The following is a 22224-nucleotide window of genomic DNA, read 5'->3' as shown; positions in this document are numbered from 1 at the left end:
TGCTCACCTCCTTTGGTTCCTCTCTGCCACCCATTGGTTTGAAGCCTGAGTCCATTTAGGGTATGTCGCCATGCCACTCTCTAGCCTGCTGCCGCTGCCTCTGCATGCCGTCCCCTATAGTGTCAGGGTCAATTATTGGATGTTTTAGATGCTATCTAGCCTCATTCGGTCACTCTGTCATGGCCATGCTGTTGCCCATAATTTTGGCATAATGGTGCGATTAGGCAGCCTCAGAGGCATCCATGCATGCTGCCCCTGCTGTTTCCTGTCCATTTCCGTGGTGTTTCCATCCTTTTCTGAGGTTCCCAGGTGTTTGGCCAAGCTTCCCTGTGCAGAGCCTTGGTCCCCTTGAAAAATGCTCGAGTCTCCCATTGACTTCAATGGGGTTCGTTATTCGAGACGAGCACTCGAGCATCGGGAAAAGTTTGTCTCGAATAACGAGTACCCGAGCATTTTAGTGCTCGCTCATCTCTAATAACAAACTTTCTAGTTTAATTCAAACCTTTTAGCACAAACATTGAAAAATAGTGCCAGACGGAGGCATAGTTGTTGCCTTCGTCTGCCTCTAAATGTTCTGTCCATCAAAAAATGCAGGACTTTTCATCATTTTTTACGGTTTTTCAGCCTGCAACCTGATCGACCTGTCTGTTTAACAGAGGCAATGGAGGGATATGGGGAATGGATGCAGCGTATTGCATCCCTCCTCACAGCCTTGCTCGGCAGGAGGGAAGGCTTGGTGACATCACAGTCTATATTAGGACGGTGACATCTGTGGGGGTAACATCCCATTCATGGGCAGCCAATTACCAGCTGTTGCCGATGTACACTCTTCCCCTGCATTCAGGCAGGATGGAGCATACAATGGGATGTGTCTGCACCATAAGTTGTAAGGACATATTCGAATCCTCCTGATGTGTCCTTACAACAAATGGCAAATAACATGATGTGAGCCCAGTCTTAGTTTACCATCACTTACCCAGTCTGACAGCTTGTCTGGTTGTGGTTGCACTGTTTGCTGGTCAGGTACTTATAGGTTCTTGAAAGCTGTGCTTTTAGACCAGCAAGTCACAGCTTGGTTAATAAGTGAAAGCAGTCATCTGAGACACTCCCTATTGTGTGCCGGTGCCTAGAGTGTAAGCACAGAGAAAATTAATGGTCAGAAGGGCACAACAGGTGACATCAAGCCTCTGCTTTCAATTCTTTCTGAAGTTGGGAGTAAAAGAGAAGCAACAGGGAAACAGCAAGTTTTTTCATGACCCCATAGGGTCTTTGTCTAGTCAACAAACTGAAGAGTCACTTTATTGTTCTCTTTTAGTAAGATATAGTATTTCTTCTTTCTTGATCAAAAAGAAATCAGGAAACGGTGAAAAATATTCACCAAAGTAATTCTGTTTATTTTTTTTATTTTATTACAGAAAAGCATTAAAAAGGCACATATTCTTTTACCTTATTGATCAAGCGTGTTTATTAGTATCAGTAACAATTCTATTTGCCTTTATGTTGGACTTTGAATTTTATTGCTTTCTTGAATCCAAATGGTAAAAAGATCTGACTTATGAATAATGACCAAGTTATAGCATGATTTGCCTTGTCATTACAGCCATTGACAAACCTTTTTCTGCTAGTTGTAAATGGATTAATTTCTAAGGTTCCACCATTTAGGAAACCTTTATATACAGTAGACTGAAGCTGGAGCCCTGGTTCTATATTGCTGCCAAAGGCTCAAGACTGAATTTAGCGTTCTTTAAAGCTTTTAACATTTTGAGCTCTAAATACAAATTGTTCATGCATACAATCAACAATCCTGTTTCTTGACTCAATATTTATATGACTTGTAATGAGATGACAAAGCATTCAATGCAGAAGAAAGGTGTTAGGTGTAGACAAGTATATTAAGAATCAAGCAATTTGCCATTTTCTACTGTAAATAAAAAAATAAATAATTGTTTTATATAAGATGCTTTTAATGTTTTTAGGAGAACAAAAACAACAATAACAGAATATACTAAAAATTTCTCAAAATGTTACAAAAATATTGAAACAAAATAGGAGAATAAAGCATCAAAATAGGTAAACAATAGTGAAAACAATTTTTTTTACCCTTGTTAAAATTTATTAAAAACTAATTGTTAAAATTTATTAAGAACTGATTGAACCTGTTCAGTTCAGTGCGGTATCATCATATGACAATAAAAGCATTGAAAGGATGTAATTCACAAACAAACAATAGGTAGCCATATATACTTATACACAATATTACAAATCTCTATTGTGTGTCTATGCACTTCTGCACAGCCAAGAAGAAAGGTGAGATGATAGACATCTCTAGAAATGTAGGGTTCCATGGTTGAGCAGTGGCATCACTGGTAGCCAAATTAACCCCCTAAACTAAATATATTTTCGTAAACTACCATTAGAAAGCATTGCCTCTATCCCTTCATTGTCCGTCTACATGCCTGTAATCTTAAGCAATGAGGTCACAAAGCTGTATGCAAGTGACCTGTGAGATTTCCAATGAGTCATATCATATTCAATCTGTGAACAGCCACACCCCCAGTGCTTGACAGCCTGTATAATGGTGTCAGGTATCATGGTGTAATGTCTCCTCCATGTACTTCCTTGTGCTAGTGCCCCCTGCAGCCTGTGTGTATATAGGAGAGATACAACAGCTCCAGGCAGCCATGTTATAGCAGAACATGTCAGATTCATGTGTAGCTGATGTCTGTGTCTCACACATGTGTATTAGGATATTAGGAGGGAAAGCATGTCAGATAAAGCACAGACACTAGCAATGCTTTACTATACATTACACACAGACATGAGCAGGGGGAGGAGAGGGGAGGGAGGACAGAGATGACATCACTTTCTCTCCATGTGACCAGCCTCATTTACATAATAAAGAAAAGATGATTTTACAATGATTAATGTATGAATTGACTAGATAAAGGCTGTGATAAAATCCTCATGATCTGCTCCAACAGGTAGTGGCAACAGAAATAGTGATAGAGACCTGATGACAGGTGTCCTTTAACTTAATTTTTGTTTTGTTTTTTTTTTAAAAACAGTGGGGAAGATTTAAGAGTAAGAATGTGCTTAGTTGCCAATGGCAACCAATTACAGCTCAGCTTTCATTTTACCACTATTCATGAATATTTGAACCCCTCAACGATGCACGGCTTAATAATGCGGCACATGTCGGGTGTGGGTACAAGGGGAGGGCTCACGGGCTAAGCTCTCTCCATAGTCAGTAAGTCCTGCTGCATATTGCAGCAAAGAATTACCGGTAACACCTGCAATCTGTGCTAGCACTGCTTTGCCGGCGGTTTCAAAGAGATGGCAGTGAATGGGCACTGCCATCTTGATGAAGATTGGCGTTCCCAGGACGTCATTGGGGAATGGCCATCCATTGCTATGATGGAGAAAAATCCAAGGGTTTCTCGTTTTAACCCATTCATTACAATGTGCTAATTTCACATTGTAATAAATGAGAAAAAAAATTGATCAGACAACCTAGGGTTAAAGTACCCTAGGGAGTCTGAAAAATAGTAAAAATAAAAAAAAAGTTGTAAAAAAAAATTACAATAAAAAAACCTAAAAATTCACCCCCCTTTCCCTAGAACTGATATAAATATAAATAAACAGTAAAAATCATAAACACATCAGGTATTGCCGCATCCGAAAAAGCCTGATATCAAAATATAATAACGTTTTTTCACTGCAAATAACCCTGTAATGGAAGATAACGCCCAAAGTCGAAAATGGCACTTTTTTGCCAGTTTGAAAAATATTTTAAAAAAATGCGCAAATGCGTTTTTTCACAATTTTCACTGCATTTGGATTTTTTTCCCAAAGTACACGACATGGAATATTCAATACCATCAATATAAAGTCCAATTTGTTACACAGAAAACAAACTGTTACAGAGCTCTTTACGTGTAAAGATAAAAATAGATTTTTGAATGTGGGGAGTGAAAAATGGAAATGAAACAACAAAAAAGGGCAAGGTCATTAAGGGGTTAAAGGGAAGCTGTAATTGGTTGCCATGGACAACTAAGCAAATTCTTACTCTTAGGCAGCTTGATAAATTTGCTCCATTTTTTTTTTTATAATCACACTAGAAGTTGAATCAGTGACATCTACACTGATCACACATGGGAAGAAGTGGCATCCAATAATTTATAGGGGATGATTTTCTCCTTTGGATAAATTACTGAATGGTCACTTCTCCCAACCATAACTTATTGCTTCTGAATCTACCCCCAGATATCTTAAGCTCCTTGTAGAACATCTCCGCACTGTGCCCTTTTTTTATCTTTTTTATTATATAACAATTATGTGGCACAGTACACTTCTAAATAATATGTACGACTGACACCACAACTGACCACACTGTGCCCCCAGCATGTCTCAAATATATAACTTGACTTAATAAATTATAATACATATTATCCTCCTTGAATAATCATTTGTCCAGGCTAGAGTGCAGTATGTGCCCCAGACCCAGGTCCATGAGTAGCTCACAGGAACAGAGGGTGTAGAACCTATTTTTAAGAAACCTAACGTAGGCCTGCATTCCATGTTCCTTCCCTCCATCTCACACAGCGTATACCTCTCTGTCCTTTTCTTTCTCATTCAGATTCTACCCTCATATCCATTTTCTTCGCACATAATCAGCACCGCTTGTCTATTTCAGGCATCTTGTGACCCTAAGTCCCCATACTCCTCACGTAGCCAGCACCACGAGGTATCCCTCCTCCTCCTTCACACACATCCTCCACTTTCAGGTCCCCTAACTCCTCCACATACAACCTGCATCCATAGGCCCTCTCCTCCTCCCACAGCCATTGCTCTGAGATCCTTATATTCTTCAGAAAACCAGCACCCCCAAATCCCACTTCTCCTTAACACAAAGCCATCACCCCATTTTTGCCCTACTCTTCACACATGCCCACTCCTTCTCCTCACACAGCAAGCCCCATGTCAACCTCCTCCTCCAACAGCCAGCACCACCGGATACTATGTCTCCTCAGATAGCCAGCCCCATGTCCCCCTCTGCTGTCATATACAGCCATCCCATATGACCTTCTTCACCTCTTTACACAGCCATCATTTAAGTACCCTTCTTATCATACAACGAGCCCCAATGCCCCCTCACAGCCATTCCCCATGCACCCCTCCTTCTCCCCATACTGGAATTTTCTAATGTCTCCTGTTATTTCAAATCAAATCCATGCTCTCTTGTGCCAAACTCCAAATCAGTTGGGTAAAGGTAACTCACTTTGTTACTGTATAATCTGTACTAGCCCTGGATCATGTCAGTCCTATCAGTAATATACAGCAGTATATTAGATCGCTGAATTCTATTCAGTGTTTAGAAGGAAGTCTTCCCTAATTAATTCACATAACTTCTTATTACTTTCCTATCTCTTAATCCATAAGAGGTTTTAGACAAATATTTATTCTTCCTCTTAATGGATGCAGCACAATTTATCAATACCTTTCTTACATCAGATATAAACTGCTACTTTAAAGGCTCATATTCAGGGCTCATAGTCTGCCCAAAAGGAGGCTGTTACATTGAATTTTCATGTCGTTTCTTTGGGCAGGGGTGCCATCTTCAGACAGCAGCACATGTTTAATTGAATGGGAACGCACATATATTATAGATTGAAATACCTAAGGAAGAAAATTAAGGGAAAAAACATGCAAAACATGGACACAAATGCAAATAATTCATAGATTTAATTTGGGCTGAATCATTATTATTATTATATTATAATATCATGATTATTAGTTTTCTGTTGTCCATGTTCTCTTTTGTATAATCATAGAAGGGAGTATTATTATGATTAATCTGAAACAGAGAAATCCATACGGTGAGTAATGTAAATAGCATCCTTTCCCATAAATCACTAACAAAATAAAAAAGCCCAAATATTTCAGAATATCAAATTACAAAATTTTAGAAAAAAAAGCATCTTATAATTATATGTTGAATAAAGAATAATAGCTTTTTATGGAAAGAATTGGTTGGACAGCATGGGTTTTGTTTGTAAGTGGTAGTTTCAGTGATGTGTATCTTCACATTTCTTTCAGGGCTGTTCTTCCCCCTCTTTCCAGATACTGTATGCAAGCACTGTAGCAGTGATCCGCCTTTCAAATTGTGCTGCAAGCTTAGGGTTAAGATATTATTCCAGGTAACAAAAGCCAATGAGAGTACACCAAGATGATGTTTGTGACATCATCTCACAGAGTAGCTAGAACAGCTGAGGTAGCTTTCAGCTTCAGCACCATTGCTATTATGATGGATGTTTACATCTCTTCATTGAGAGCCAATTATCTCGCTTTTGTGTGAGGCCCAAGGATCACTCATGCTGCCCGTCTGGATACAGCAGTCTTGGATCTAGCTGAACGAATAGCTTTCCTCTGTGCATGGTAAGAGAGGCTTTTCTTTTTGTCTTCTCTTAGATATTGTAGCTGATGTGTGTGTATCGTGCAGAGGAAAATGCTGGCACAACCCTGCGCTTTAGTATTGGAAGACTTAGCAACAGCATTTTCAAGCTTTCTGCTGTTGATTCACATAGGCTTAATATGCATGCAACTCTAATTATTTTTACTCTCACTTCATTTACCAATATGTTAATTCAGTAGTCCTTAAGATTAGAGGGAATATTCTCTATTTTCTTCTGCTATCGAATGACCATTGGTTTAGAGAAACATTACATTATGTGTGATATAGTGAATTAGAGGAGCCTTGGATGAGCTATGCTCCCTGCAGTGGTGATTATTTGACATTTACAGGGTAATAAGTTATTCAAGTTCTCAGACAAGTTGCGGTAGCCTTGTTCACCTTTCGAGGAATCCAAAGTGGATGAACACAAGCAACAATGCAGAAACTGGATACCAAAATGGAAAGGCAGCAGCTGTATTTTAAGGCTTGTCTGCAGATGCTTTTGTATTTTACATATTAATGTTATTTAATAATGCAGAATGTACTGTATGTTGTTCCAGCAGTGCTTGAATAATATGCAGGACTTGTTATAATAGGTTTCTAGTAGCATTTCCAGCCAGTGCTTCTTACAGATAGAAAAAAAAGCTATTTTAAAGGCTTCTGAGTTGATGTGGATTTAAGAGATTAACAGTGACATTGACACTGACAAATCAGATACAATAAGAGATTTAATTGACTGAGTGAGTACACTCGATGCTGGATGAAGAATCCAATAATCACTGGAACTGGAACAAAACCTGGGTATAATGAATGAAACATTTCTCATGACTTAGAAAGACGACTATATCATTAACAATACTGTGGAATCAGAATTATTCTGTACTTGGTATGATTTCTGTATTCATAAGAATGGCATGGCTTTGTAAACAAAGTATTCACCTGTTAGCTGGATGTGGCACAAAGCAACAATTACAGTGATGATGCCTATGAAAGGCTGTGCTCTGCTCTGCTGATATCCGACCTTTGTAAATATTAGATTTTCCTTATTTTCTGCAGCTATTCAATATCCCGGAATAATAACTCTTATTTATGTAGATGCCAATTGTTACTTGACAGTCTTATTATGTGTCAGGTGTACTGATGGCATTTTAACAATGCTTATTCTAGGAAGTGCTTTACAGAATTGAGACTTGCTTTAACTACCCTGTGTGAACTGATTGCTTTACATGCAAGGCAATTCAATTATATTTTCTTAATAAATAGAATCAAAGCAGGCAAGGTACTTTATAAATTAAAAGTATGCCAATCATTTCCTTTGCTATACACAGAATGGAGTTGTAGCATCACCAGTGCAGTGAAAAGTTGTTGCTATGTGATCACATGCAATTTATATCTCTTTTTTATTGATATATCTTTTGGTTTATGTCTACTATTTGCCATAAAAACCCTAAACATAAGTAACTAAACTTACTTAGTGCATGTGTTTCTTACACAAATAGATGAACAAAACTTTCTAAAGTGTAAACTTAAAGTGAATTATTGAACATGCATTTATTTCAGTGTGGCATGGTGTCAGCCATGGTAGTGCTTATTCTACTTCCTTATGATATTGTGCCTACACACTGTATAACATCCTGTTACATGTGTGCTTGCTACTTCAACATGATATAAAAGGTCAAGTCACTAAGCAATGCTTTTAGCACACAACTGTTGAGTGACTTTGTTAAAAATACTCTAAATAGGAAGAGTCTGTTTTCACTTGTTGAATGTTTTTCCCTGGGTCATTGAAATGACTAGACTAAGCAGACAAAAAGAATATGGTTTACATAGATATAAACTATGTCATTTATGTTATTTTATGAAAATCTTTATTATTTATTATGAAGAATTACACCACCTTTATACTTGCTCAAAGCTGCTTTCGAGGTTAATTGCTATAAGTAAATACAATACAATATTACAATACAAATATATACTCATGATGGCACTAAGACTGCCAGAACCCCTAGACTATATGAAAATTTTGGATACAACCCCCACCAGTGAAATATTTTTCAAATAGTTTCAGACTTTTGCCTAGAAACAGTATTAGAAGCAAGATGGGGCAATTCCTTCTGTCAGCTTTCAATTTTTTGCAGGAACACATTTGTATGTTCATAGTAGTAGCTATATATGCAGGATAAGAATAGTAGTACTCTGCTCTGGTGCCTATATATGCAGGATAGTAGTAGTCATAGTAGTAATAGTAGGATAGTAATAGTCACAGAACTTTGCTGCGCCTATATAATCAGAAGTAGGAATATGGGTAAAATGTCATTTAGGGGTTTATTTATGAAAGAATACTCATGGAGCAACTGACATACTAATGTACACGGATAAAAGAGATCTTATATTACACAGGTCCTGTGTCTACTCATCCAGTCAAGGAAATTTGGACGACCTGTGCAGGGTCTTACAAGGGTTTTTATATATATGTGTTACAAATGCCTATATAAATACTTGGCATTAGATTGGCATAGGAATAGAGATTTTGGAGCTCTGAACTGTTATAGATAATTCTGTCCTGGGCCTCAGCATTGTAAACTTTAGAAGAGAATAAATACAAAATAATTTGGTGTCTAGGTATGGAATGAAAGTCATACTGCTCTAAAAAAAATCAATTTTGCAGGGATGTATTTCTGAAGAAACTCATGCTTTTGTCTTACAAAACTATAAAATATATCTATTCATCTATATCTATATACACACAGCCACGCACAATTGTCATCTGAAGTGAAAAACTTATTTAAAACACATAATAGACTTGGTGAATGGCAATTACAACATAGAGCACATAGCTCAGTAATTTCTCCCCCTCCTCATTTTATTTTTTTTTAATCCTTAGTTTTTATAGTCTAACTATATAATTTATTAAATATAACACATTTTTCATAAATCGAGAAATGGAGGTAGTTTATTCTGAGATAAAGAAATAACATGTACACTATATACTTATGTAACTATATATTAGTATTTATAGTATAATAATCAACATGTTATTATGTATACATGTTATCTCCATAAGAAGTATACAAAAAACATTTTATAGAAAATATCTACCAGAAGCAGTTAGCCTAATACACGTGCAGTGCAATTAATAATATTACAGATTTTGGTTTGAGAAGACATGAAAACATCCAACACCCTACATTTTATTGGTTTGACTCCATTAGAGGACCTGATTTAATTTTTTTAACAGATTATGCCCTTCTTTTTGGTAAAACATAAAGTTGCAAAACAGGCTATGGGGCACATTTACTTACCTGTCCGAGGAGTTCACCGAAGTGCATTGTTCCAATGATAATGCAGTCTGGGGAGATTAACTAAGATCGTGCATCCGATATCCTGCATGTGTCACTTCCCAGCTAAGGCCTACCTTCTTCTTCCCGGTGTATGTAAGTGCATTGGTTGTGACACAATTTTAATCTTAAATCCTGCGCTCAGTCCGAATTGGATAGTCCGACGGCCCGCCCCCCAATTTCTGTTGCATGAAAGCCGGCGACACTGCACACCAATCACATGCGACTCAATCCCCTGCTTAATCCCTGTCCCAGCGATGCAAATCCCGAAAACAGTCCGATGGAAATGCGATCCGTGGACCATTAGTTAATAAGCCCCTACATGAACAAACCATATGCATTTAGTATATATGTCTTGGCGGTAGATTAGTATCTGCAACACTTATCAATGCTCTCATAACAGTGGAAGCCAAAACTTACCCACAAAAATTTCAGTCTCAGCTGAGTATCATTCACATATCTTTGTTTGGTTTTGACTCCATAGAGGACTAGACATAATTTATCAGGAGAATACACAAAAATTGGGACCGTGGTATTAAAGGAAGATGCTCGATATGAAAAGAAAGTACATAGTCCACACAGGTTTCATTAATATGGAAACAGAAAGTCACAGCCCTAGGGAAATGTTCAAAAACAGAATAAAATCTTGTAATACTTACACTTCTATGTTTCTATTTAATCGCTAGTGCTAGAAAATGGTTTGTTGGTATAGCTTAATATGGCACATGGGCTTGTGATTCAATATATTGTTCTTGTTTTCTATGAAGATTTTTAAAATGCAGCGATTGTACTGTTGGATAATGAAAGATTAACCTGGCACATTTTCCATTCAATAACATGAGAACCATGGGACAGGCAGCAGCAAGAGAAACAAGTTTTGGACCCTTATCTGCAAAAAGGCACACTGGTGTTTTCAGGGTTCCAAACATAATGAGTGGTTCCAATTAGCGAAATAGTACATATTGCTGTGCTATGCTGTCATTTAACTTTGAGTTGTTGAAATAGCATCAAACTGTTGTGCTTTGCTGTTGATCTGTCAACCCGTCACCAGTATTTTCACAAATACAGGTAGGGGCAGGTTCCTATAGAGCTCTAGTAACTATCTGACACCCTGCTTGAAGCTAAAAGTAGTTTCCTTCAGATCCCTATAAAATCAGAGTTATAATCTTGCCTGGTATCTATGCAGCTTTGGAGCGAGTCCAGGGGGCATGGCATAATGTCATGTGACCAGGGTGACATCGTCAAAGGTCCTTAAGCTACTTAATATGAAAACTATACCGCATGTACATATCTGACCCCATAAAACAATCACAGCAGCCTCCATGGACTTCTACTCCTCTCCATGCAGGCTGCTGTGATTTCAGGTGATAAAATATGCTGTGATTACATGACATATATGCTTAGTGTACAGTTCCTAATGCTACAAAAGCTATAGGACCTGTGATGATGTCACCCTGGTCACATGACATTATAGCAGCATACAGCAATAGGGATGGAGAGAAGCTGCTGGAGTCAGCCCGAGGAGACCACACCCACTTGGACTCACTGTAGCCATTCTTAGTAACCAGGTAAAACTATAAAGTTGAATATATGGGAATCTCAGGGGAATAATTTTTAGCTACAAGCAGGGTGTCAGATAGTTACTAGAGCTCTATAGGAACCTGTCATTACCTGTATTTGTGAAAATAGTGGTGATGGGTTCCCCTTAACTCCCAAGGCCTCAGGGAGGTGAAAATAAGAAATAACCTTTTATCCAAATTTAAAGGTTGAAGCCTGACCTATGTTCACATTGCATTGTAAGGATGCATCAGGCAGATTCTCAACATATTCTTACAATGGATGGCTAGAACGTTATGCTCATATAGTGGGATAGCTTGTCCTTTTCCACCCACTCACTCCTGAAAGCTGGAGGAGAAGTGGACATAATGTTCAGGGTGTTTTCTATTGACATTTACAGCACTGGGGAACTCCTAGAGCACACGTTCAGTGGAGGCCAAAGATGGATGCAATACAATAGGCTATTATGGCTTCTGCTGAGCATGTACATTGCTCAGCAGGAGGAAGCAGGTTAGAAAGGATCGGCTTGCTGATTCTTTCCATCCTGTGTTACCTGCAGTATCCAATGTATACTAGTCAGAAAATGGCAAAACGGATTACTCTGTCTGTCAGTATATGTCTATGGATATGTTTAGCATATAAGCTAGGTGCTTTCCTGATGATCATGCTGAACGTATCATAAAAATGAGATGTGGAATGGGGCTTTATCTTAAATGTGAATCGGTTGTACTCATGGACTCATTGTAAGCCCATGTTGGCATTCAATGAAAGGAGATGTTAGAGAATTTGCATGCACTTAGTGTTGCTTCTAGAAACAAAATTTCTAACATACTTTTTAGTTTTTGAAAACCTATTTAATCATCAACTATTTAATCAATCATCATTAGCTTTCTTAGTTGCAATTTACCATTTCCCTTTTTTTTCTTTTATAATGAGGTCATGTAATGCCTTGTGAATTTATAGGACTTACAACACCTTGCACTAAATATATTCCCATTCCACATTGTGCACATACGTAGGAAAAATGCTCAGCAAGCATTACCTTAGTGCATTAAAAGCTTTTAGAGTAGCCTCTTGATTTACAATGTAAAATGATGCCAACTGTATTGTAATGGGATATAGAGCACTAGGTGTAGTGTTCCCTAGAGCTGGAGTAAGAAATGTACAAGCAATTATATATTAAATATATGGGAAACATGCAACCTTTAGTAACTGCCTTAAAATGCAGTTGTTAATTTAACTCTCTCTTTATGCCTATTTAATGCTCTGTAGCAATATCCAAAACCCTCTTTAGTGTTTACAAATTGTTTAATATGTTACACACACATATATATTTATAATTCTAATACCGATAACTAGCTCCAGCACCCAATGGTTTGTTGAAACAGTGTTCATCTTGTAGATGTTCGTGTTAAGTTATAATGGCATTCCTCCAACACAATTGCTTGTGAATTACTTGTGTTCATGCGGCTGCCTCCAGAAGCCAGAAGTACAAGCTCACTAGTGTTCCATATGGCAGTGGGCTTTGTCTTTACTTCTAGTTTTAGAAGCCATGCTCATGCATACATATGCACCTATGGTCAGGAGTAGAGAGAGTGGAAGCAGGTCGGTAATATTTTTGGTGACCAGGATGAGCTCCTCGATGTGGAGAATATGAAACACACCCAGGGGAAGTAATTCACCAGCAGGAAAGCTGACCTATTTCGGCTTGGTGAATGCCCCCTTGACTAAAAAAATATCATCCCATTTTACAAAAACACTGGGATACATTTACATAAAGTTCTGTTACCTTAGTTTGGTTTCCGGCTAGCTGTAGGTAATGAGGTACCTATTAAATTATGTGGAACTGGAACCACTTTCTGCCCCTGGGACCTCATAGCAAATGTCCCACACTGTATTTTCTAAGATAAATCAGCCCTAGATGGAAACTGATTTTATAGGATAATTAATATCTTGTTTCATTGTAAATCTAAACAATTTCTCATATTTAGTAAAGAAAAAGCTATATATATATATATATTGAGCTTTTTTACCTTAAAAAAGGGTGATTTGATACTCTATTGGTTTAGTAGTTAATATCACCCTGTTAGAGATCTCTCTGTGGCTGCTATAAAAAAATATATACCTTTATACTTACCTAGAAATTAGTCCAATTTGACATGTCAGAATCATCTCTGGTGCTCCCCACGCCTGTTCAGTGATTCGGTGAATTCAGAGTAGTACAGCCCCTGCTTAATTTCGCTTGCCGGGGTGTACTACAGCAGCTTCACTACATCACTGCACAGGAATCAGGAGCTCTGTACCGAGGTGAGTATATAAGTTTGTTTTTTACCTTTACGGGTACGGAGGTAAAATCTAATGGCTGATTTAGGACACAAAACTCTGGTCCATAAGGTCCCGTGGGTGGTTTAGAATCACCCTGATGGGGTCTTGTCAAATTTTAGTGTATTGTCCACCCCTTATAATAATAAATAATTCTTTATTTATATAGTGCACACAGATTATTCAGCGCTGCACGGAGTATAAATACCTGTCTCTTTAAGGGCATGTGGATTCTATAGTGGGTTGGGTTTGCTGTTGTGGTGGGTAGGACCACTCCATATATAGTAGATAGATACTTTTTAAATATCCTAAAACTGCTGTGAAAATGTAGTCACACAGTAATGAAATTCCCTGCTGTCTTTTTGAGACCATCCATTTAATTGTCTCGTTATTTACCACTTTTTCTAATAACCAAATTGCAATCTTTGTTCTTAGAGCCACTGGAAGTGAGATGTTATTCTATAAAAATAGACCTACAATTTTAGTAGATTTATATTTAGAAATGCAGAATAAGTACTGTAGGACGAAATGGAAATATTACATGAGCGCTGCCAAACTGCTTTAACCTTTTTGGCTTAGTTCAGTTCTAGCTCTGCATGGAGCTGAACAACCAGACTGGTTGCTAGGGATACAATGCCTGACAACCACAGTCTACTTAAGGGGGACTTAAGGCAAAAAAAATACACAATTTTTCTGTGATATCCCAGTCTCTAGTTCTTCAATGCATGGTGTTACTCTCAACACTGATTTAAGAACAAAAAAGAGATATGGTAACACTGTACATGAACATAGAAACATAGCTCATTATGATGGGCTGGTGCATGGGTGATATTCATTACAATGAGAAAAATTGTCTATTGTTTATGACTTTGTGCCTATAATAAAACATGCAGAATTGCATAAAACATACTGTCACAGTAACCATCTTTTTTTATAGAAATGAATTTATATGGAAAACCAATATTATTTATCACTGATTATTATATACAAATGATGAATTCCTAAGGCATTGTGATAAAAAACAATATATAGCTATGAAAATGAATGTAACATTGATATACAGACAATATACTGCATTGCACCTTCTGTAAACATATACTGTAGGCATTCCAATATACAGCATGTGACACTGAAATTATGAAAGCCTTTATCCTGAGGTCAGAGTACAAATAAGTCATGTTCTATATAATGTAAGCATTTTCAATGTTGTTATTTTCAAGATACAGAAGACACTATCTATAGATATCTACGTCACAACACTGCCACCTGCCAGCTCCCTGTGATAAAATATTTGAGAACGCTCAGTAGTTCTTTGATTTCAATCACACAAAATGATGAATTACTTTACAGCTCCAAAGAAAAACTGTTAAACGTAATAAACTAATACTAATAATGATAATAATAAGGCATCATTATCCCTAATCTTATTATACTATCTCAGTTTACCTTGCAGATGGTTAAAACCACACGTTCTTTAAATCAATCTGTGCCCTGCTGAATTCATAATAAAATATTTAGTGCTCCAGGCACTAGGAGATAATGTGAGTTGCTCAAGGTTACAAGGAGAAGACCTAGCAATAAATCTATGCTCCTCAGTTTGAGACTTCCTTTCGTAGTGTTTCAATGGAACAAATCAAATTACACTCTGCATTAAATAGCAAACACAGCATTTTGAAGATGCTCATAAAACCATGTAAGTGTATCTTTTTCTTTCTTGTAATTTCTGCTTACATTTAATTCATTTAGAGCAAAAAAAATTATATTATTTGTGTTTATATTCTCAACAGGGTATTTTTTGAATGATCTCAATTTCACGGATGAGTTAAGGAATCTTGGAATTTAAAATTTTTGAAATTCCATAAATGTAAATGGTAGTTGTTATCCTTTCGTGACCGTCATTTGTCTTGTTTTTAATCAAAGATACTATCATTATTAGTTTTGAATTATTATTGTTATATGTTTAATTGTATGTTAATTATCTTATTTTGTGTTTGTTAGTATTATACTCTTCATAGGTCACATTTACATTATACTTGGCTTGCAACGAAGAGCGAAATAGATCAGACTTACAGATGTATGACTGCAAATTGGTCAAATTTGGTTGGTCGCATTGTCCATGTGAAGGTTGGACAATATGCCACATTGTTGTTGGCATAAATACTTGGCAGATTAACCATGAAAGAAATTATTTCAGTATAAAACAAATGGCATGATGGTATCTGAAAGCTTTACACAGAGGTAACCAGTATAATAGTCATACCAACAATTCTTGGAAGTTTTACTACTTGTGACTTTAGCCAGGCAGTCTCTCAATAGACAATTTTAATTGTGCAATGACAGCATTATATACAGTAAGAACAATTCAATGAGCATCCCTATTGTTGCGCTGGCTATTGTTTACACACTCCACCGGAGGGCTCACTACATCATGGTCACCCCTACTAAGCTGAGCAATGATAGTAACCTTACCTCATAGTACGCTAAACACATGTCACTCCATAACTACTGGTATACATGTATTGATGTGAGAATATATTGTGGAATTTTTAATCATTTTTGCACATCTGATTTTAAATCATCTGCCATGTGAAAATGAGGTGAGGAGAGTTATATGTGCATGACATTGAGGAAGACTTATTTTTTGTAGATAAACAGATGAGATTTCACATAAAAGTGGAGATTCTAGAAAGGACATTCCATACCCTACCTGAGAGGACTAGTAGTTTAACGGGGTAATGCCTAGTGACAGCTTCCCTTTAAGCCTGTTTTTTGACTTTAGTAATAGAAAATGTGTTGAACCATGGGCCCCACTATTTCTAAAATGGAAATATTGTTGTAAAACTGTAAAAATTCCAAAGTGCGTATTCATTCATGGGTTGTCTGGGTTGTTGTACATTTTTGAGACTTATGTCTCTGACAAAAAATAATGTCTCAAAATGTAATACAAGAAACCAGTCAACCTGCTGATAAATATCCCCTCGCATTCCCCAGTCTTTGTCTAAAAATGTATGAAAACTGAAACTGATTTAGATATTTCCCCTTGATCTTCTGTTCAGTTGGGGCCCATCAGATTGGATTTCTGTTTTTAAAGGGGTTATCAAAGACTTATTAAACAGATATGTGGCCGAGGGGGGTAACTGCCTCCCAGTGTCCTATGCCACTGTCTCTCTGGGCCGTGCCCCTGTTAATTTACAGGGGCCCGGGAGTTGTGCTCAGACCAGCTTCTGGCCGGCCGAGGTGGTTGGCCACACCAACCAGACACCATTCCCTGCATTGTTTCAGGCACTGGGATATAGGAACAGATGGGTGTGGCCGGACACCTCGGCTGGAGGATGGTCTCAGTGCAACTTGACTGCGTGAGGGACCGTGGAAGTAAGTCCAATTTATTTTTTTGGCAAATGTTTTTCATAGGTCTTGACAACACCTTTAAGAAGCTGCAAAACTGTTGACTCCTGACAAGCCAAGATCTCAAAACCTGATTGAATAAAATCAGTTGTTTGCTTATTAACAGAAGACCACAATAAACCTTTAAAGGGGTATTCCGGGAATATGAACATCTGATACAAAAACCCATGATCCTATATGTAAATGAATGTAACAAACCACAATGTCATTAATCACAAAATGGAGGTTAAATCGTTTGATTTTAGGATTCACAAAATTTTATGGCTCTTATAAAGTATGCAGAGTTATCTCCAAGACGGCCGCCACTGGAAATTACAAATCCCATGATCCTTTAATTCACAGTAACACCCCTTGCCTCTTATGATCTAACAGACTTTCTTGCTCTGTTGCCATAGTAATGATATGTGTAACTGCCTATGCTGTACATGGCATCACTTAGATGACATTGCACCATAACACTGGCCATACTGGATGCACTTCAACCAAACAATTACAGCCAAACATAGTGGTGAACACATAACAGGCCCAGGCAGGTGCACGCAATGTGATGTGGACATGTGACCAGCGGCCATCTTATGTCCTGTGCCTGCTCCGCGTGGGGAAAATGGAATGGACTGATTAAAGAGCCAGTAACATTTTAGTTCTTCATTACATTGTGGGGGTCATTTACTAAGGGCCCGATTCACGTTTTCCCGACGTGTTACCCAAATATTTCCGATTTGCGCCGATTTTTCCTGAATTGCCCCAGGTTTTTGGGGCACGCGATCGGATTGTAGTGCATCGGCATGCACGCGACGGAAACCGGGGGGCGTGGCTGAACGAAAACCTGACGGATTCGGAGAAACCGCCGCATTTTTTTAATAAAAGTGTCGCGGGACACGCACTTACCTTCACCAAGTATAGCATCATGAACTTCAGCGGGCCTCGGCGAACTTCAGTGCAGCAGCGACACCTGGTGGACGTTGGAGGAACTTTCTTAGTGAATCGCCGGAAGACCCGAATACACCGCAGAGAACGCGCCGCTGGATCGCGAATAGACCGGGTAAGTAAATCTGCCCCTGTATGTCCACAGCTGTTTTCCGCTGAGGGAAGCAACATTTTAAATAACAACTAATTACATATTAGTTTATATTTGAAGTACCCATTTGTATATGAATTATGGTGATTCCTAGAATGTCCCTTTAAGTCAACTAAAGGTATCAATGTCCGATTCTGAGTTTTAAAGACCTCAGAACAGTATATACTGCACGTGTCCCATTTTTCTTGCCAATTAGACATCTCAATAAACAGAAGGTTAATTGCCTGGCAACTAAATTAAACATTTCACCTGAGGGCTTTTTATTCAGAGGACATAGTCTGTATAATAATGGCTGCCATAGCTAATGGACTTGGTATGATTGCTTGTTCTCGTCTTTAAAAAGTAACATGACCTTGCAATAGAGTATGAATTTTCTTAAGTAGAGGATTCAGAAATAGATCAGTTGTGGACATCAGCTCCAGTCTGTCTCATGCTGAATGCTAACAGTTACGTCTTGAGCAGAAGTTTGATAATTATATGCAAAAGACCTATAACAGATTATTAAAAAGCTCTGCTTCAAATATTGTAATGCAGTGTTCAAAGCTCCACTTATTCTGCAGGATTCAAGGCTGTCACTGCTGCAGGCTTTACTTTCCTCTCTTCAGTCTGCTTATACTGCATGCAGATTGTTTTGGCATATGACAGGTCACTGTCATCTAAACAGAATCGACTTTAACTGTTTATATTCATGGACTAGTTTATATTAATGCCAAAGTATATGAATAATGCCATAGTATATGAATATTTTAACAACTTTCTTTACAAGCAAAAATGAATCATCAGTTTTTGTAATGCCATAAAGTATTTTATATACCATGACAACCCAGTGCATGAACCTTGCAGTATATGGTATGAAAATAGCATAGTAGAAAACTAGCTTTTAAATTAAAAAAAAAATTATATATATGTATATATAATATAAGTATATATATATATATATATATATATATATATATATATATATATGTATATACAAAAGTCTACACGCTTCAAACTCTCCTTAATCTGATTTAAGGAAAGTAAAATAAAATCACCTGTGTAATTGTGGCCCATTCCACTGCACAAAGGAAAAAAACGCATTGCTCCCATAGAGGCAGTAAGACAGTTGCTTCAATCAAATTGACTCTTTACCTCCCTCTTGTTTATTAGAGCTCTTGCGAGGACAGCAATAATTTCCTAAGTACTTAGAAGGAACCTGTCATGAGATTTTAGGCTCACAAACCACCACCAACTTGTTATCAAAGAAAGGAATCCATCACCGTAATATCATTCAGGGAAATCTTCATTATGCAGAAAATGATCTTTCAGCATTGCATACAATGGCAGAGATTTAATAAAACTGACACTGAATACACCAGTGCATAGTTCGACTCCACAGTCGGAGTTAAGGCCAGCTAATTGTTGGTCTAATTTACACAAGAATTTTGTTGGCTGAATTTTTCTGTCGCCTGGACTAGACCACACCCCCTTTTTGGACGAGTCTGAAAACTGCCTGAAAGTGTCCCATAATAAATACTCTGCATTTCAGATGTAAATTAAACCAGAATTGTGGCAGAGAAAGGTTGATGTATCTCCTCCAATAATAGGAAGTCACAGGTCTTGACAACAACTTTGCTGTTATGTCCCATGCTGCCTAGAATGTTGTTCCCTAAGCCAAGACACATCATGACACAACGACTACAAGAGAGAAACTGCTAAAAATACCTGACACTCATGTACTAATACTACATGTACTACATAACTCAGCATCATAATAGTATGGCATAGCAATGTTAAGGCTGTATGGAGAGGGCTTACACTGCCATATTGGATGTGATCGACACCCCCTGTAATTGTGGATCCCCATGATATGTTACTTTCATAGTCAGCAGCCGCTCGGGACTCCCATTGCTGTCCCAAAAGGACCTGCATTGGAGACTGCAGAACTTGTATTTCAGTATATTGTATAACTGATCAGATTTCCTTGGGAGCCAAAAATATTACAATATTTAGTTCAAAAAAATGAACAAAAACAAATAAGCATGCAAAAAATTCTAATCATTCCCCATTACCCTAGAATGCAAATAAAGGTATTAAAATGCACAGTAACAACTATTACAATGTTGTATCTCAGTCACTAAAGAAGTGGAGATGTATTTTGGCCTGCACAGTGAAAGCGGCAAAAACTGTGGCAGCAAGAAAATGGTACATCAATTTCACTGCATTTGTAACTTTTTCATTTGAAATCACAGTAGATTACATTGAATATTAAGTGTTGCCAGCAGGAGGTACAATTTAGCCTGCAGAAAGCAAGCTTTCATATTTCATGTTTTATCTTCGTAAACTGAAAAATAAAAAGGGTCTGTCACTTATTGGAAGGGGAGCAAAAAACTGAAACGAAAACATAGAAATGTGCTTAAAAAGAAAGAGTGGACATTCCATGTGACTCTACACCACCCCCATGACTGTGTGCACCTCTTTTACTGAATGTGATGTGCTGATCTGAACTGAGGTCACTGAGATTTGTGAAAAAGTATCAGGTACTTTTATTACTCAAAGGGCTGGTAAAATCCTTCGCCAAACATTTAAGTTGGCTTTTCTTTAAGTTGGACTGTCCACCCCACTTGGCTCTTAAAGAGAACCTGTCATGCAAAATAACCCCCGTAAACTAAATATATTTTCATAAACTGCCATTAGAGAGCATTGCCTCTATCCCTTCATTGTCCCTCTACATGCCTGTAAACCTAAGCAATGAGGTCCTAAAGCTGTATGCAAATGACCTGTGAAATGTCCAATGAAGCATTAGCATATTCAAGCTGTCCACTCTATTCATGAGTGGGAGGTACAGCCACACCCCCAGTGCATGACTGACAGCCTGTATAATGATGTGAGGCTGTATAATGGTGTGCTTCCTGGTGCTGGTGGCCACGCCCCCTGCAGCCTGTGTGTGTATAGGAGAGATACAACAGCTCCAGGCAGCCATGTTACAGCAGGACATGTCAGATTCATGTGTAGCTCATGTCTGTGTCTCTCACCTGTATATTAGGAGGATGCAGCATGTCAGCAGATGCAGCACACACACACTAGCCATGCTTTACTATACATTACCATAGCTCCCAACCGTCCCGATTTTGACGGGACTTTCCCGTTTTTCTTACCTCTGCCCCGCGTCACGGGCAGCTATGAGATTGTCACGGATTTTCCCCCCAGGTCCCGCTTTGTCCCGGCGCTGTGTCCCCATATTAAATACTTTGAAAGTCTGAACTCACAGTACAGAATGGCTTCTACAGACATCGGGAGGGAATCCTTTTCAGAGAAGTGTCGGCTTAGCGGAGAGAGCAGGGACCACGTCATCAGGTCAGATCAGCATCTGTCCATATATGGTCACTGCATCTCCTAGGGTTCCCCAGAGCAGACATCGGGCAGGGAATCCTTTTCAGAGAAGTGTCGGCTTAGCTGAGAGAGCAGGGACCACGTCACCAGGTCAGATCAGCATCTGTCCATATATGGTCTCCAGGGCTTCCCCAGACACAAGCTATTTATTTAATTAAGTTAAATAAAGTTTTGGCCAGGCAAAGATTGGAACCTGGGACCCTCTGCACCATAGACAGGAGCTTAACTAACTGAGCTTTAAGCCCAGTGATACAGAGCTGAGGATTTCTGGTAACTAAGAAGTGTTATCTGCCATTTACACTGTGACACAGACTAATGCACTGATATATAGAGAGGGATCTTCTCAGAGATTATTATTGTAATTATTGAGACTATTATTATTATTATTATTATTATAAATTTTATTTTTATTATTATGGAGATGATTATTAATAATAGTAAAAATAATAATAATCATCTCCATAATAATAATAATAGTCTCCATAATTACAATAATAACCTCTGAGAAGATCCCTCCCTATATACCAAGGCAGTAAATCTGTGTCACAGTGTAACAGTAGTCATAGTTCTTAGTAACCAAAATTCTCCACCTTGTTAATCACAGAGGTTATAGCTCAGTTGGTTGGGGCACTGTGTCATTATTGTACATGGACACTGCAGGTTCTGGTTTCAAATCCCAATGAGGATACATTTTTTTTTTT

The 22224-nt window shown here is 38.0% G+C and overlaps 1 protein-coding gene across 3 annotated transcripts in view; it reads left to right on the top strand.

Moving 5' to 3' along the window:
- Nucleotides 1-6121: 6121 nt before the first annotated feature.
- The window catches only part of MGAT4C (MGAT4 family member C), a 91576-nt gene continuing 75473 nt past the window's right edge, over nt 6122-22224 (top strand). The window contains exons 1-2 of one of the 3 annotated variants that reach the window (XM_072146517.1): nt 6122-6435; nt 15122-15361. The gene's annotated coding sequence lies outside the window, so the exon portion shown is untranslated. Of the gene's footprint in view, nt 6436-15109; nt 15362-22224 lie in introns of all 3 variants that reach the window. The other 2 variants (XM_072146516.1, XM_072146515.1) reach the window with 2 other exon arrangements.

Source organism: Engystomops pustulosus, chromosome 4 (genome assembly GCF_040894005.1).
Source record: "Engystomops pustulosus chromosome 4, aEngPut4.maternal, whole genome shotgun sequence".
In the NCBI taxonomy this organism is placed as follows: Eukaryota; Metazoa; Chordata; class Amphibia; order Anura; family Leptodactylidae; genus Engystomops; species Engystomops pustulosus.
This window is presented reverse-complemented; position numbering and strand designations above follow the sequence as displayed.